A 17,468-nucleotide genomic window follows, 5' to 3' on the forward strand; every position below is an offset into this window, starting at 1 on the left:
TAATCGTGTTCAGATATGTAACTCAACACGTGATAATGCTGTGTCGTGACTATGTTAATGATTATGTACTACAGTGCTGTTTATTTAGATAGTCTTTTCAAAGAAATAGGCAAGCTATTCAACTTGCCCTGCGTATCACGTTCGGTAGGTTTTTGAGTTGGCTTCTAAGGGCTGACTTGAAGGATACTAAACATACTTAAAAAAAATGATGCTCTTTATTTAAATAAACCAAAATTTTGTTTCTCTAGGTAGATTTTTGTCATGAATATGTTTGTTATGCTAAGGCAAATAAAATTGCATGAAAATATGTAGGTTTAAGTTTTTGGATTATACTGTACCCCGCTTACGAAGCTTTGCTTCTTGAACACTTGCAATCTATATTTGTAAAACATGATTTGTGATGTTTTTGTTGCGTTTTGCGTCTGAAATATAGTACGTCTTCTTTACGTAAAAAAAAAACGTCAAAAACCTTTTAAAAACAACCAAAAACACGCGTGATAAAGACGTCGCAAAAAGACGTCTTTTTCGCGTCACGAAAAGTCGTCAAAAAAACTTTCAAAAACAACCAAAAAAGACATAATAAAGACGTCGCAAAAGACTTTTTTTCATGACACGAAAAGATATAAAATAAAACTTTAAAAAACAACCAAAAACACACGTGACAAAGACGTCAGAAAAGACGTCTTTGTCGCGTCACAAAAAGACGTCAAAAAAACTTTCAAAATCAACCAAAAAAGACATAATGAAAACGTCGCAAAAGACGTCTTTTTCACGTCACGAAAAGATTTCTTTTTTTTTTCAAAACAACCCAAAACACTTGTGATAAAGACGTCGCAAAAAAACGTCTTTTTCGCGTCACGAAAAGACGTCAAAACCTTTTCAAAAACAACCAAAAAAGACATAATTAAGATGTCGCAAAAGACGTCTTTTACACGTCACAAAAAGACGTCAAAAACATTCAAAAATAACCATTAAGACGTCGCAAAAGACGTATTTTTAAAGCCACGAAAAAACGTCAAAAAACCTTTCAAAATAAGACGTGATAAAGACGTCGCAAAAGACGTCTTTATCACGTCGCGAAAAGACGTCAAAAAAAACTTAAAAAAAAGACATTATAAAGACGTCGCAAAACACGTCTTTTCAGGCCACGAAAAGACGTCAAAAAACCTTTCAAAATAAGACGTGATAAAGAGGTCGCAGAACAACGTCTTAACAACCATAGAAAGATGTCATTTGTTTGCTGGGTAGCAATCACGTGCATAATGGTAAAAAATAATACTGTCCCGTTCGCGCATGCGCAGTACTCAGTTTTGCATTTCCGTTGTATTTGGATAATTAAAATATCGATTACAGCTAAAACTGTGATGTAGAATAGATTAATACCATTATTTAAGCTTTGACAGGAGTCAAAAAAACAATTCAATATAGTATAAACGACACGCTTACCTTAATGGCAACTCCCGGGGGGGGGGGGGGTAACTTCCTATATACGGGTATATGGAGGTGTGCCGATTTTATGGGGTGTGTTTTTCGATTAAATTATAGAAATGAGTATGGTTTTGAGCATCTAAGTATAGATATGGGTATTGAAATCAGAAATGTGCTTGTATATAAATGCAAATAGATTTGAAAGTATCAGTATCAAAATGGGTATGATAAATGTCAATTTTCTATATAAATAGTATCAAAAAGTAAATTTCAGTAGCGGGAAAGATGCAGAAACTTGACTGTTTTTATCTGTTGCTTGATTGACCAAGATGATACTGTGACGTCATACGTCATTTATTACGTGACGAAATCGTTACATAATCTAAAGTGCCGGGAAAAGTGCAGTTACGGCTATTGATTTATAAAAATTGTGTCGGAATTTGACGACTGTCAAAATAACCGACTTCACGCTACATGTGTACACGGAATTATATTCTGTCATTCCCGGCTGTCATTGTGACATCTTGGATAATTATACATGTTTTGTAGAAAATTTTGATTATGTGTGAAATCAAGAAATCGTTATCACAGGCTTTGAAAGTAAATTAAGAAAACATATTTAATTTCCGGTCATACTTAAATATAGGATTTTATTAAAAGTTGAAAACATATTTAAAATGGAGATTTCTATTACGATAGACGAACTGGAAAGTGTCCAATCTGTTTTCGTAGACAGTTTAGATATATCTCTTGCTCAACTAAGGGTCCAGAATCAAAATTCTTGTATTGAAATGGGTCCACTTGTTCAATGGTAACGTATACAAATGGGAATGCTTTTTCAAAAATCTTGTATCAAATGGGACTACGTTATCAGAGTTCCGGTATAAAAATGGGTCACATTTCGAAAGTTTCAGCAGGACACCCGTACCCTAAAATTTTGGAAGTTACCCCCCCCCCCCCCCGGATGGCAACTTTAATCTAATGCTAATCACAATACAGTTACAACGATATACACTTCCAGTATCTGTTCTTAAGGTGTTATGCATGACAAACACACAATGCGAAATACGTTTTGGATTCGTTCGATGCTTTAAACAAATATTTTACTGTTTAAAAAAACACCACGTCCCTTTTGTTGTCCCAAAATGTTTCGTCACCGAAATGACGTCACACGAGTTGTCATAAATTGCGCAATCAAGTGATGAAAATAAAATACGGAAAGCTGGTTCGGTTATATATTGTTAAAGAAATAATTGACGACTAAGAAAATTGATGGGATAAATCGATTACTAGGTCGGTGCCGAATAAAGCGAAGTTCATTTTGCTCGGCCCGAAAATCTTAACCACTCAACATATTAATGGTTGTTCATTGCTGAATTCAAATACAATCATTTAATATTAAAACTGTTCATGGTTCATATACATATATTGTTCATGTTTTAATAGTTTGTTCGGTGTAATAAAATAATTTTTTACATGTCTGACAGGGTGACAGTAAATTTGTCAATTTTCGGAAAAATACTGTCAACCTTGGCTTCGCCTCGGATGACAGTATTTCCTCAAGTTGACAAATTTACTGTCACCCTGTCAGACATGTAATATTTATATAATATTTACTACCCCGTTCTAAGAACAGACGAACTTAGAAGTATGCATCACCAAAAAAATCCACATTAAGGCAAATGCTTTCGTTCTTTTAGCGGAAAGGTTTTGCGTGTAGCAAACAGAACGGCAAACGGTCATAGCAATGAGTTAAGCGTAAACGTATTGCATTTTATTCGCTCGAAACGAGTACATACAATGACATTAGCGTCCTTGACCTGAGCGATGCAATCAATGATTTCGTCAGTAGTGTAGTGAGAAACGTTCACTTCTAACATAATCACGTTTAAGTTATGTCTTAAGCGACGCGGTCACATTATCTGGTTTCCACGCGGGAGACCCTGGTTTTGCGATTTTTTTTATTGAAGAAAGGATCAATTTGACTGATAACTTATGGTCGTTATTAATATACGGTACATTGATTTGAAATGTAAACATGTTATTCATTTATAAATCCAAAATTTAAGAACAAATAAACGAGGATGTACCAGCAGGTGCTGTATAAAGACATGTTTTGTAAAAACCTAAAATTTATTCAATGGTTTGAAATTCTTTAAAAGAATTGCTTCTATAAAATCATTTAGTTTAAACCTATTTATTTAAGCTCGATGGCATAGAAAGCCTAAGGTTTATTTGAACGCTCTCGACCCCGTTTCCTGGGAATAAAATCAGTACTTGATGTTTATGGTGGAAATATAAAGAACGCTCCCACAATGGGGATCGAAGCCGTGACGTCCCGATTGCAAGGCGGAGACGCTATCCACTCCACTACTGCGACTCGTATAAAGCGAAACAATTTATTGATCGTTAATTGTTTTTTCACATGTTTATAGTCCACAAGTTTCAAATGATTTACAATATTTGCATAACAGTGTCATAAAATGGTGATGGAAAATTGCAAGATGGATGGAGGAATCTATCGATTCATCGATGGATGGATATGTCAATGACAGGATGATTGGGCTAACGGATTGAAACACTTCAAGGGACGTGTTCACAGAATTTTGTACTTTTGAACAAAACATTGTTACTGGCAAATCTGGAATGTTTTAATAGTCTGAACCAATTATAATAACAAAAACGAAGTGGAATAATAAATATGTCCGTCCCCAGTATTCGAAACCGGTCGGCTTGAAGCAAAGCCTATGTGCTACCTCTGCGCTAAGCAGTCCTTGATGAACAGCGAAACATAACCGATATGCACGGCGTATTTTAAAAATTATCGAGGAAAAGCGGTACAAATACCTGATTATATTACTGATTTCAGTTGATGTATCCGTCAATGAACCGATATCTTAAACAGTTTTCTTAGTAAATCGCCTTATTTCGCTTGTTTGAACAAAAAGTTTATTTCGTGTTAAATATACATGTATGACAATTATTTTGAAAATCCTTTACCCAAATATGAGCTAGTCTATTTAATGGATGTTTTTTAGGGTTAAAATGATTGAACGGATAGGATATTACGGGCGTATTGATGGATAAGTAAAATGTTTTGTGGCTTTTTATTTGAAGTACATGTGTTGATGTAAAGTTGATGATTGAAAGGAAATATTGACAATTATCATGACTGCATGACATATCATTGTGGTTGGTAACGTTTAACTACTTATTCAGATGCGAGTTTTATGAGGCCCTACCGCGCCGGAAGCTGCAGTATGTGCTGACCTGTAATGTGTCCCAAAACCCCTGCCTAATGTATATTTGACTTATGCAAATTAAAAAGAAAACTCGGCAGCCGAATATTTAACTCGGAAAAGTTTCTGAATGATCGGCAACCATTTTGATTGCTCTGTAACTCATCCATATCCACACGGTATATTTAGAAAAACGATCGATTGGGAACGATGCGTTGCATGACGTTGCTGGGATAATTGATTAGGCTGATGGTACGGTTAGTCTCGCACCACTTTAGGTGGCCCTTTTTCGTTAGGGGGAAGATCAGTGACTGGGTCCACTCTTTGGGCCACTTCTTCTCCTCCCACACAGTGGAGCAGATCTTAAACTGTAGAGTCATCGTTGAGAAACAACTGCAGCACAAACGTAAGCTCTTCCACAACTTCGTCGAGTTTAAGAAAGCTTTCAACCGCGTGTGGAATGATGGCCTAGGGAATGTTGTGAGAGGATTCCATATTGACAAAGGCTGGGGCAAGTTATCCAAGAACTCTACGGAAACGCCAGCAGCGTGGAACGTCACAATGGACAGCAGTGGGGCTTCTTTAGGATATCGGTGGACGTTCGTAAGGGATGTCTGCATTCCTCCATCATGTTTAACATTTTCACGAGAAGATAACGCATGAGACTCTCCGTGAACACCATACCTCAATGTCCATCTCTAACTTGAGATTTGCTGATGACATTGACCTCATTTGTGGCATCAGCAGTGTACTTCAAGATCACACCAACAGACTCCATGAAAGAGCAGGAGCAAACGGGATGGAGCTCAGCAAGGAGAAGTCGAAGATCATGGTGAACAGCACGACCAACACCAGTGCAGACATCACAATAAACTGCGAGAAGCTAGAAGAAGTGACCAGCTTCAAGTACTTGGACGCAACCCTGTCCAATGATTGTACCAGTACCGCTGAGGTTCAAATAAGAATTGCAATGGCGACCGCAGCGATAGTCAGTTAGAGCAGGTTTCGGCAAGAAGTTCCATCATCTTCCACACAAAGTACAGGCTATGCAAGTCCCTTATATTCCCCATTCTACTGTTCGGCTGCGAGAGATGGACACTTTACGCGGACAAATGATGCAGGATACAGGCATTTAAACACAAATGTATCCGAAGACTGTTCCTCATCTCATACACAGCGCACAAGAGCAACGATATCAGGAACATGACTGCAATAATTTTTGGCCCACAAGAGCCCCTATTCGGCGACCGTCAAACAACACGTCAAAAGGAACGACTATCTGTTATCCAGGGCACGATAGAGGGAGGTCGTTGTCGACAACGTCAGAAGAAAAGCTGGATGTACAGTGTGGAACAGTTGACATCCATTCCCATGGATGAAGTTCTTTCAGTAGCACACACCAGGTCTGGCTGGAGGAGGATTTCTGCAACGTATTACCTCTTTTCCCCAACGGCCAGACCGCCCAAGGGAATAATGATGATGATAATAATGCTGCTGCTGCTGTTGATGATGATATTTACATACATACTAATCAGAGGGGATAATCACGGGATAGTCAAGATGGCAACATCCATGCCGAGACAGGCATTTTTTGCCGTTCTATACCCTTTTTTACTATTGTTAATTTTCAAATCACTCTCACATTCCAGCCATATCTAAAATTTTGGAAGTTACCCCCCCCCCGGATGGCAACTTTAATCTAATGCTAATCACAATACAGTTACAACGATATACACTTCCAGTATCTGTTCTTAAGGTGTTATGCATGACAAACACACAATGCGAAATACGTTTTGGATTCGTTCGATGCTTTAAACAAATATTTTACTGTTTAAAAAAACACCACGTCCCTTTTGTTGTCCCAAAATGTTTCGTCACCGAAATGACGTCACACGAGTTGTCATAAATTGCGCAATCAAGTGATGAAAATAAAATACGGAAAGCTGGTTCGGTTATATATTGTTAAAGAAATAATTGACGACTAAGAAAATTGATGGGATAAATCGATTACTAGGTCGGTGCCGAATAAAGCGAAGTTCATTTTGCTCGGCCCGAAAATCTTAACCACTCAACATATTAATGGTTGTTCATTGCTGAATTCAAATACAATCATTTAATATTAAAACTGTTCATGGTTCATATACATATATTGTTCATGTTTTAATAGTTTGTTCGGTGTAATAAAATAATTTTTTACATGTCTGACAGGGTGACAGTAAATTTGTCAATTTTCGGAAAAATACTGTCAACCTTGGCTTCGCCTCGGATGACAGTATTTCCTCAAGTTGACAAATTTACTGTCACCCTGTCAGACATGTAATATTTATATAATATTTACTACCCCGTTCTAAGAACAGACGAACTTAGAAGTATGCATCACCAAAAAAATCCACATTAAGGCAAATGCTTTCGTTCTTTTAGCGGAAAGGTTTTGCGTGTAGCAAACAGAACGGCAAACGGTCATAGCAATGAGTTAAGCGTAAACGTATTGCATTTTATTCGCTCGAAACGAGTACATACAATGACATTAGCGTCCTTGACCTGAGCGATGCAATCAATGATTTCGTCAGTAGTGTAGTGAGAAACGTTCACTTCTAACATAATCACGTTTAAGTTATGTCTTAAGCGACGCGGTCACATTATCTGGTTTCCACGCGGGAGACCCTGGTTTTGCGATTTTTTTTATTGAAGAAAGGATCAATTTGACTGATAACTTATGGTCGTTATTAATATACGGTACATTGATTTGAAATGTAAACATGTTATTCATTTATAAATCCAAAATTTAAGAACAAATAAACGAGGATGTACCAGCAGGTGCTGTATAAAGACATGTTTTGTAAAAACCTAAAATTTATTCAATGGTTTGAAATTCTTTAAAAGAATTGCTTCTATAAAATCATTTAGTTTAAACCTATTTATTTAAGCTCGATGGCATAGAAAGCCTAAGGTTTATTTGAACGCTCTCGACCCCGTTTCCTGGGAATAAAATCAGTACTTGATGTTTATGGTGGAAATATAAAGAACGCTCCCACAATGGGGATCGAAGCCGTGACGTCCCGATTGCAAGGCGGAGACGCTATCCACTCCACTACTGCGACTCGTATAAAGCGAAACAATTTATTGATCGTTAATTGTTTTTTCACATGTTTATAGTCCACAAGTTTCAAATGATTTACAATATTTGCATAACAGTGTCATAAAATGGTGATGGAAAATTGCAAGATGGATGGAGGAATCTATCGATTCATCGATGGATGGATATGTCAATGACAGGATGATTGGGCTAACGGATTGAAACACTTCAAGGGACGTGTTCACAGAATTTTGTACTTTTGAACAAAACATTGTTACTGGCAAATCTGGAATGTTTTAATAGTCTGAACCAATTATAATAACAAAAACGAAGTGGAATAATAAATATGTCCGTCCCCAGTATTCGAAACCGGTCGGCTTGAAGCAAAGCCTATGTGCTACCTCTGCGCTAAGCAGTCCTTGATGAACAGCGAAACATAACCGATATGCACGGCGTATTTTAAAAATTATCGAGGAAAAGCGGTACAAATACCTGATTATATTACTGATTTCAGTTGATGTATCCGTCAATGAACCGATATCTTAAACAGTTTTCTTAGTAAATCGCCTTATTTCGCTTGTTTGAACAAAAAGTTTATTTCGTGTTAAATATACATGTATGACAATTATTTTGAAAATCCTTTACCCAAATATGAGCTAGTCTATTTAATGGATGTTTTTTAGGGTTAAAATGATTGAACGGATAGGATATTACGGGCGTATTGATGGATAAGTAAAATGTTTTGTGGCTTTTTATTTGAAGTACATGTGTTGATGTAAAGTTGATGATTGAAAGGAAATATTGACAATTATCATGACTGCATGACATATCATTGTGGTTGGTAACGTTTAACTACTTATTCAGATGCGAGTTTTATGAGGCCCTACCGCGCCGGAAGCTGCAGTATGTGCTGACCTGTAATGTGTCCCAAAACCCCTGCCTAATGTATATTTGACTTATGCAAATTAAAAAGAAAACTCGGCAGCCGAATATTTAACTCGGAAAAGTTTCTGAATGATCGGCAACCATTTTGATTGCTCTGTAACTCATCCATATCCACACGGTATATTTAGAAAAACGATCGATTGGGAACGATGCGTTGCATGACGTTGCTGGGATAATTGATTAGGCTGATGGTACGGTTAGTCTCGCACCACTTTAGGTGGCCCTTTTTCGTTAGGGGGAAGATCAGTGACTGGGTCCACTCTTTGGGCCACTTCTTCTCCTCCCACACAGTGGAGCAGATCTTAAACTGTAGAGTCATCGTTGAGAAACAACTGCAGCACAAACGTAAGCTCTTCCACAACTTCGTCGAGTTTAAGAAAGCTTTCAACCGCGTGTGGAATGATGGCCTAGGGAATGTTGTGAGAGGATTCCATATTGACAAAGGCTGGGGCAAGTTATCCAAGAACTCTACGGAAACGCCAGCAGCGTGGAACGTCACAATGGACAGCAGTGGGGCTTCTTTAGGATATCGGTGGACGTTCGTAAGGGATGTCTGCATTCCTCCATCATGTTTAACATTTTCACGAGAAGATAACGCATGAGACTCTCCGTGAACACCATACCTCAATGTCCATCTCTAACTTGAGATTTGCTGATGACATTGACCTCATTTGTGGCATCAGCAGTGTACTTCAAGATCACACCAACAGACTCCATGAAAGAGCAGGAGCAAACGGGATGGAGCTCAGCAAGGAGAAGTCGAAGATCATGGTGAACAGCACGACCAACACCAGTGCAGACATCACAATAAACTGCGAGAAGCTAGAAGAAGTGACCAGCTTCAAGTACTTGGACGCAACCCTGTCCAATGATTGTACCAGTACCGCTGAGGTTCAAATAAGAATTGCAATGGCGACCGCAGCGATAGTCAGTTAGAGCAGGTTTCGGCAAGAAGTTCCATCATCTTCCACACAAAGTACAGGCTATGCAAGTCCCTTATATTCCCCATTCTACTGTTCGGCTGCGAGAGATGGACACTTTACGCGAACAAATGATGCAGGATACAGGCATTTAAACACAAATGTATCCGAAGACTGTTCCTCATCTCATACACAGCGCACAAGAGCAACGATATCAGGAACATGACTGCAATAATTTTTGGCCCACAAGAGCCCCTATTCGGCGACCGTCAAACAACACGTCAAAAGGAACGACTATCTGTTATCCAGGGCACGATAGAGGGAGGTCGTTGTCGACAACGTCAGAAGAAAAGCTGGATGTACAGTGTGGAACAGTTGACATCCATTCCCATGGATGAAGTTCTTTCAGTAGCACACACCAGGTCTGGCTGGAGGAGGATTTCTGCAACGTATTACCTCTTTTCCCCAACGGCCAGACCGCCCAAGGGAATAATGATGATGATAATAATGCTGCTGCTGCTGTTGATGATGATATTTACATACATACTAATCAGAGGGGATAATCACGGGATAGTCAAGATGGCAACATCCATGCCGAGACAGGCATTTTTTGCCGTTCTATACCCTTTTTTACTATTGTTAATTTTCAAATCACTCTCACATTCCAGCCATATCACTAAGAAAGTGATAAGCGTTTATTCCGTATAAAAATTCGCTTTATATCTCGACTTTACTCGCAGCGAATTTTCTAAGTGATGCTGTAATTAGATCATCCCGCTAAGGAATTTCGCAGCAAGTAAAGTTGATATATATATAGATCGAATATTAACGTTTAGATAAATTGACAAAAACGTTTAATGACAAATTTCAAAGCATTCCAAAATCTGTGAAAAGGTCCTTTTAATACAAAGTAATAAAATGCATCTTGACTATCACGTGTCGTGATTACCCCCTCTGTTAATAAGTATCACTATTGGCATTAAATGTCAACACTCATAACAATATTAGACAAGGGTGAAATCATGAATCTTGTAATACACCAGTGTTCAAGATTGAATGCATATGAAGTCAATACCCATTTCGAAATGAGCACGATGGTATGAACAATCAAATGAGCTATTCCCATACAGTTGTGGTAAAAACAATCATGCAAACATGTGAAGATAATACTCGAACAAACATACATAAATAATATTATCAAAAATGTATTGTATGTAGTAAATTGTGTTGCTTGTTTCTGGTAGAAATAATCGCGAATAAATGCCCAATTACTTCGCTTGCATAAATTTCTAAACATTTGAGATCTTAAGATGCTGTTTTTTTCGTATGATATCATTTGTTTGTTTTTGTTTTTTTAATTTACTCATATATAGACCGTTCCAGAATCGATAAATTGACCGCCGCCATATTGTCAGTCACGTGACTGTCCGCCATTACACTGCTGCTAACTTGTGCGAGTCTGCGATTCCAAAAGCCAAAGACGTAGAGAAAACCCGCTTCGTTTCTGTCGGATAAATAAATTACGTAATGACTGATTTTGAGGCGATTATCACATTTTTGTTGTTAAAGTGATTGTTTGAAGTTGAGATTGATTGTTACAAATAAAATGTTTATAATGCTTTCAAGTATTTGTTTTGTTTTGTGTGTAATCAAGTGGTAATTATCGGCGAAAATTTGCCAGTTCAGTCGCTCATATTATGTCTTTTAATAGACTTTTTACTTTTAACGTTTCACAAACAATTCACGCAAGTATTGTTTTGATTTTAATAGCCGCAGCATCAAGCAGATTATATTTTAATTAATACTAATAAAAGATTCTCGCGCAATTTATTACCGCTAATTGTTTGTAATTGGTCTCAATTGGTAAAAGTCTACATTCCAAAATCATAACTTTATATGTTAAGTATGATATTTTTGATACGCGTTCCATTATTTTTCTTGTTCTAACTGATATCAGAGAAAAACAATTGCTGTTTGGATTTATATTAATTTTTGTGAGCTGGAATTTTGTCACGTAAAAAAACGAACGTTTTATCATGAGAGTGTGATATTGATCTTGACAATCTTTTCGGTGATTATACGGAAAAATGAAGAGAATGTGAATATATCTAGTTGAATAGATTTTCATATTGGAATCATTTAACAACAATAAAGCTTAAAATACTAAAAAATGTATTTTATAGGTCTTTGCAGTAACGCAAAACATATGGATAACGACACTTAATGTTTAGTCAATTAATCAAAAACTCCGAAAAAAACAACACCTAAATAATATTTCAAAATATATTATTTAGTGCCAAACGAATTTATCAATACATTTATTTGCATCTTTGAAAACGCGGAATTAGCATCAAATTAAAGATAATCTGAAGACTGAAAGGCCGACAATTTGACACAACAAAGACCTCTGTGCATAAGTAGTATTATTTGTTGGCAGAAAAGCTTCAATAAATTACAATAGTAATACAACTTATTATAAAAATATAATTATCAATGGCATGAGTACGCTAGTGTGATAAACAAATGAGTGATAGAAAGTGTAAGGAGTGCTTTGAAAATAAACATACTACAAAGCCCTATTAAAAGCAAAGGGCATGACAGTATTTACATGTTATTTTAATTTGATGGGTTTTGTACAAATAATGACGCTATTGAGGCATGTTAACATACAACTGAAAAACACAACTTCACATGATGCAAATTGAACTGTGTACTCATGTATATTGAAAACTCGTTACTAGTGAGTATGGGTGACAAATATCTTACATTTTAACACACATATATTCATAAACATTTTTTTTTTAAAAATATTTTTACCTCTGTTGGTGTCAAATGTAATTTATTGTTTTTATGATATCGTTCGTGCATTGCCGTAATATTAAATCTTCATACGGAATGACGTAGTTTTAATTAACCGATACCCGCTAAATACGTTAAATGTTTTGACGTAAATTTTATAATTATTAAATACTTTATTTTTTTCATAAATTAAACGGGCTAGTATATTTACGGTGTACAATTTCTGATATTCTATATTCTTAAAATATTATTCTTATAATTCTTTTAATTTGTAAAATATGTAGCATATCTAATTAACGCAACTTTTAAGTATGTCAGAGGTAAATCATCTAACAAAATGACTGTCATCAATTGTGTTTAATGACCATACTATCATCTGCCACCCAGTGTGGTTTATGACACCATGTGGTTTGTTAAGTCTGAACAATATCTGATCAAAACGAGATAATCGGATTATGCAGAACAAAGGGGCAATTAAACACAAGAATGCAAAGGCATACACGATTTTAAGATTGATGCAAATAATCACATGAAAAATATTGCATTTACTTAAATTAAATGCTTTTTTAAATGTGTCAATGTGTTAGTTTTCCTAGGCAACCAAGACCATGTCATGACGGCCTTAGAATTTAGAAAAAAAAATCATCCGTTGAGTGTGTGTATTTCGATGCTTATAATGTCCTTCCGCGCCTGAGGCTGCATTATGTGAGAACCCGGAGTGTGTCCCAGCACTCCTTCCTAATCAGATTTTAGACTCACGAAAGTTTGAGGTGGTCTTGTGCTGTGGGGGGGGGGGGGTGGGGGGACCGGAGTACCCGGAGGAAACCCCACCTGTCCGGTATGGTGACCACCAAACAAACTCACATGCAACGGGAACGCGAATTGATTCATCCGTTGAATAATCGGTGCTCTCATATATATGTTACCGATTGTTAAGCAGCAGTGTAATGGTGGACGCGGAGAGTATTCAGGGGAGATTATTATGTAATTACTAAATTCTAGAACGGTCTATATGTATGCAAAGCAACTTTTAAAAACCGTAGTTTGTACGAGTGTATCACAAGCAAACCGTTTAATTGCACACATGATACAAGTTAACACAATTTGTAGATTTTTAATGCAGCACAAAAACGAACACAATATAACGAGCATGGTCTTGCGTATTATGAGTTGGTCATTTCATAATTATCCGTTGAATTGCATAATAATAGTTGTAATTTCAAATAAAACTTTGAAAAACTTGTTTATGTTATTGTATGATAAGTGTAAAAAATGTGTTAAACAACAAGATATTGAAGTATAGCGTTCATTTTATGTACTCCTCAGTAAGTAAATAGCATGTTAAAAGTTATCCGGTAACCAGATAACCGCTTACATCTTCTCACAAGCTGTCAACATTTTTTTAATTTGCAGTTTCATACGTATATATTTGCTTCTAAAAGATATGAAATAAACCTTATTCCAAAGTGAGGTGGCAAGTAAACACTATATATATCATCAACACAAACGAGAGCGCCAGATCAATATTTCCGGTTGACTGGATTGATACATAATCATCAATACATATTGCAAATGCACCGGATTCTATCATACCAAGCAAAGCCTATTTCTACGTTGCGATTTCTCTGTTTCAGTCTGATAGTGTGTGCAATGTTCACAATATGGTTTCGACGTTTTGCTTCCGACATGAAAGAACGTCGATGAAGCGAGCATCAACTCCGCACGTAGGGCACTGCTTTTTCATAATTGCGTCTAGCTATATTGTTTCACGTTTTGCTTTGTAAATATTAACTGCTATTGATCGATGTTGACCACCTGAACGGTTAGATGCATTCAAATTCACGGTTGCAAATAGTTACCTTAGTAATACGAGAATCCGATGTAAAACAGTCGATATAATTCATTCATCTTTTTCCACCACAACAAACACATCAGCAGTGTTTCTCAGAGTAGTAATATAAATTTCATCCCAAATATTATAGGCTTAGTTTGAAGTATTCTCCAGAGGCCCTGCATCCGACAATATAAACGCTGGTAAAAATTACCCATATGTTACTTTCAAAATTTGGTAAGTTTTCAGTTATTCAGTTATAGTGACCATGAATGTAAGTTGATTTAGTATAAAAACGTTTTAAAGCAAATTTACAAAATCGCACATAGTGGAATTTCATCAACAGAAAGGGGAATCATTTACACTTCCAACTGCGATACTTTAATTGCTGGTGCCCATTTTTCAAAGACATTTTTTTTAAACTGATGTAGCATATACGTGATTGTATTTAAGTTGTGGTTTCATAACTGCATTATAATATAACCTCTCCCGGTTCTTAACAACAACGATACGAACTATACACTCTTATTTACCAAATATACTATATTCGAGAATGGCATTGAACGTTTGCCATTCTTTGATAATTCGTATTTACATTCAATTCTTTAGATTATACAATTAAACTACCAAATATGCCTAAAAGTATTGCCAAAGTTTAAGTATATGTTTCTATGCTAAAATATGTAAATTTAACAGATTTTATAAATGTTTTTTTTTATAAACCGCTCTGGTTAATTTGAATAGCAGTAATAGAGTTCATGACGTCGCGCTTGTGACGAAGTGGAAAATTTATCACGTACATTCGTACATAGATCATAATACATTTGAATATTTCTCGTAGCATTGATAGGATGACACGACGGCCTATATTTTACCATTGAAACACAATAAAGCGCAAGCGCAGGACAATATATTATATGAATATTTTACCAAAACAATACATGTGATTTCAAAGCCGTTAGAAATATTATTTCGTTACATAATAGATAAAAAGTGTTTTTCATGCAGCTGGGCGTCCGGAGTTATCATACCAATACATAAACGTGGCGACATTACAGACCCAAATAACTATCGGGGAATTACGTTAATTAGTTGTTTTGTCAAACTGTTTACAAGTATACTAAATGAACGTCTTAAACAATGGGCGGAAACGAGTGACATTTTAACGGATGCGCAATTCGGCTTTAAACCAAACTGTAGCACAGTAGATGCAATATTTATTCTTAATGCCCTCATAGAAAGACAATTGCAGAATAATGAAAAACTATTTTGTGGTTATATTGACTACCGGAAAGCATATGACGTCATCAATCTCGGTCAATTATGGAGTAAAATGATTAATATGGGCATCGACGGTAAACTCTTGACCCTTATTCGATCCATGTACAATAAAGTCAAATTACAGTTTAAACACCTGGGTTCACTGTCAAACATATTCAATAGTGATTTCGAGACCAGTATATTACCAACTGGGATGTCAGTGTGACGTCGTGTAGCTCAATGATCCTATATAAGGAACTCAAACCGGTATTTGAAACATCATCGTATCTTGATATTGTTGACAACAAAAAATATCGGAACAATATTGCAAAATTACGTTTGTCCTCTCACAAATTATCCATAGAAACGTGCAGAAACCAGAATATTGACAGAGATCAACGCAAATGTATATTATGTAACCTAAATGACATCGAGGATGAATTTCACTTTGTTCTTAAATTTCCTTATTATAATGATGTTAGGAATGCATTAATTCCGAAATTTTATAGAATCCGGCCAAATATGTTCAAGTTTATTAAACTACTTAATAGCTCAAACAAAACTGTATTAAGAAAGCTAGCCATGTATTGTTTAACATGCTTTAAAATAAAGGAAAATGTCATATATATGTAGTGTTATATTGAAATACATTTTTACAAAAAAATAAGGTCAGAAATATGTAATTATACCTATATTTGTAAACCTATATGCATAACATTGTGTGACCACCGTGTATTAAACCCATCCATGTACCCATCTCACGAAATATGTTCACGAAATATGTTTATTTCGCGTTTATTTAGATTATTTATTCTTTAAAATGATGTGTGTTTTTGAGTGTACTTAAACGCATGCTGTTATTTATATGTATGTTAATGACGATGAGCTTCACATGCTTAAGTCAAAATGTTCTGTTCTGTAAAAAAATTAATATAGAGTTTGAATGCATAATCGTCAATTATGTTGTTGCATAGATTATAAATGGATTTTATAACATGAATAACGGTACTATATTATTCAAAATGTTTGTTTTGTAGTTGTGTAGTTACAAATATTAATTAATATTTATTAATATTGCTTATAGTTTCAACTGATTCAGTTGTTTATTCGATTTGTTAGTTTTACAAGTGAATGGCTAACATTTACTAATGCCACAGTAACTATTTGGTCGCAAGTGGCTTCAACATTAATTTCGCGATTGCGCTTTCTTTTCGCTTGAGTCGGTTACTGATCTCCAGCCGGAGAAAGCATTCTAACACGAGTTCACCCGAGCACACACGGCATACCCTGAACAAAATAAAAACATTATATGCGTCCTTAAGCTCGCAATCCGAGGTCGAAAAGCGTAATGCCCTGTCTTAAACGTCGCATAAAGCGTCAGTATGCGTCGTAACTCTTGACAACGTGGAATTCATTCGATATAAAAATGTACTGAAAATGTACAAACAATTCACGGTGCACAATTTTGACGATATGAACCTAACGTTCTGATATAATTACATTGGTTCGTCACACAATACATGTATAATAAATAACCAAAAATTAAATCGTCTCAAAAGCGTAGAAAATAGACAATACGGAGACAATATATTCATGATCGGTACAATTATTTAGCAATTGTAATGTGTATAGTATCTAGGAATGCATACCATAACGGAATGATAATTTTACAGATTAAGTCTAAAATATGCCCAGATAGCAGTTAAATAAGCATAAATGCACTCAAGTTATGTTAAACAAATTTAGTTGAAGTGTTATAGGGACATGTAGATGAAGTTTATGATAAAATCCATTGGGGCCGGTCGGAAACCAAACACACATAATGTATAATAGTTGTTATTCGGAACTCTCCAGTCTGGGTTTTCCCGATATTTGAGCACGCGCGGTAGGTACAAACAATCTGAACGCTTCGGACAGTGGGCTTCACCACACTGTCTCTCTGATGTACGAAGGCGGCCGACATATTGGAT

Source organism: Dreissena polymorpha, chromosome 11, assembly GCF_020536995.1.
Source record: "Dreissena polymorpha isolate Duluth1 chromosome 11, UMN_Dpol_1.0, whole genome shotgun sequence".
NCBI classification, from domain to species: Eukaryota; Metazoa; Mollusca; class Bivalvia; order Myida; family Dreissenidae; genus Dreissena; species Dreissena polymorpha.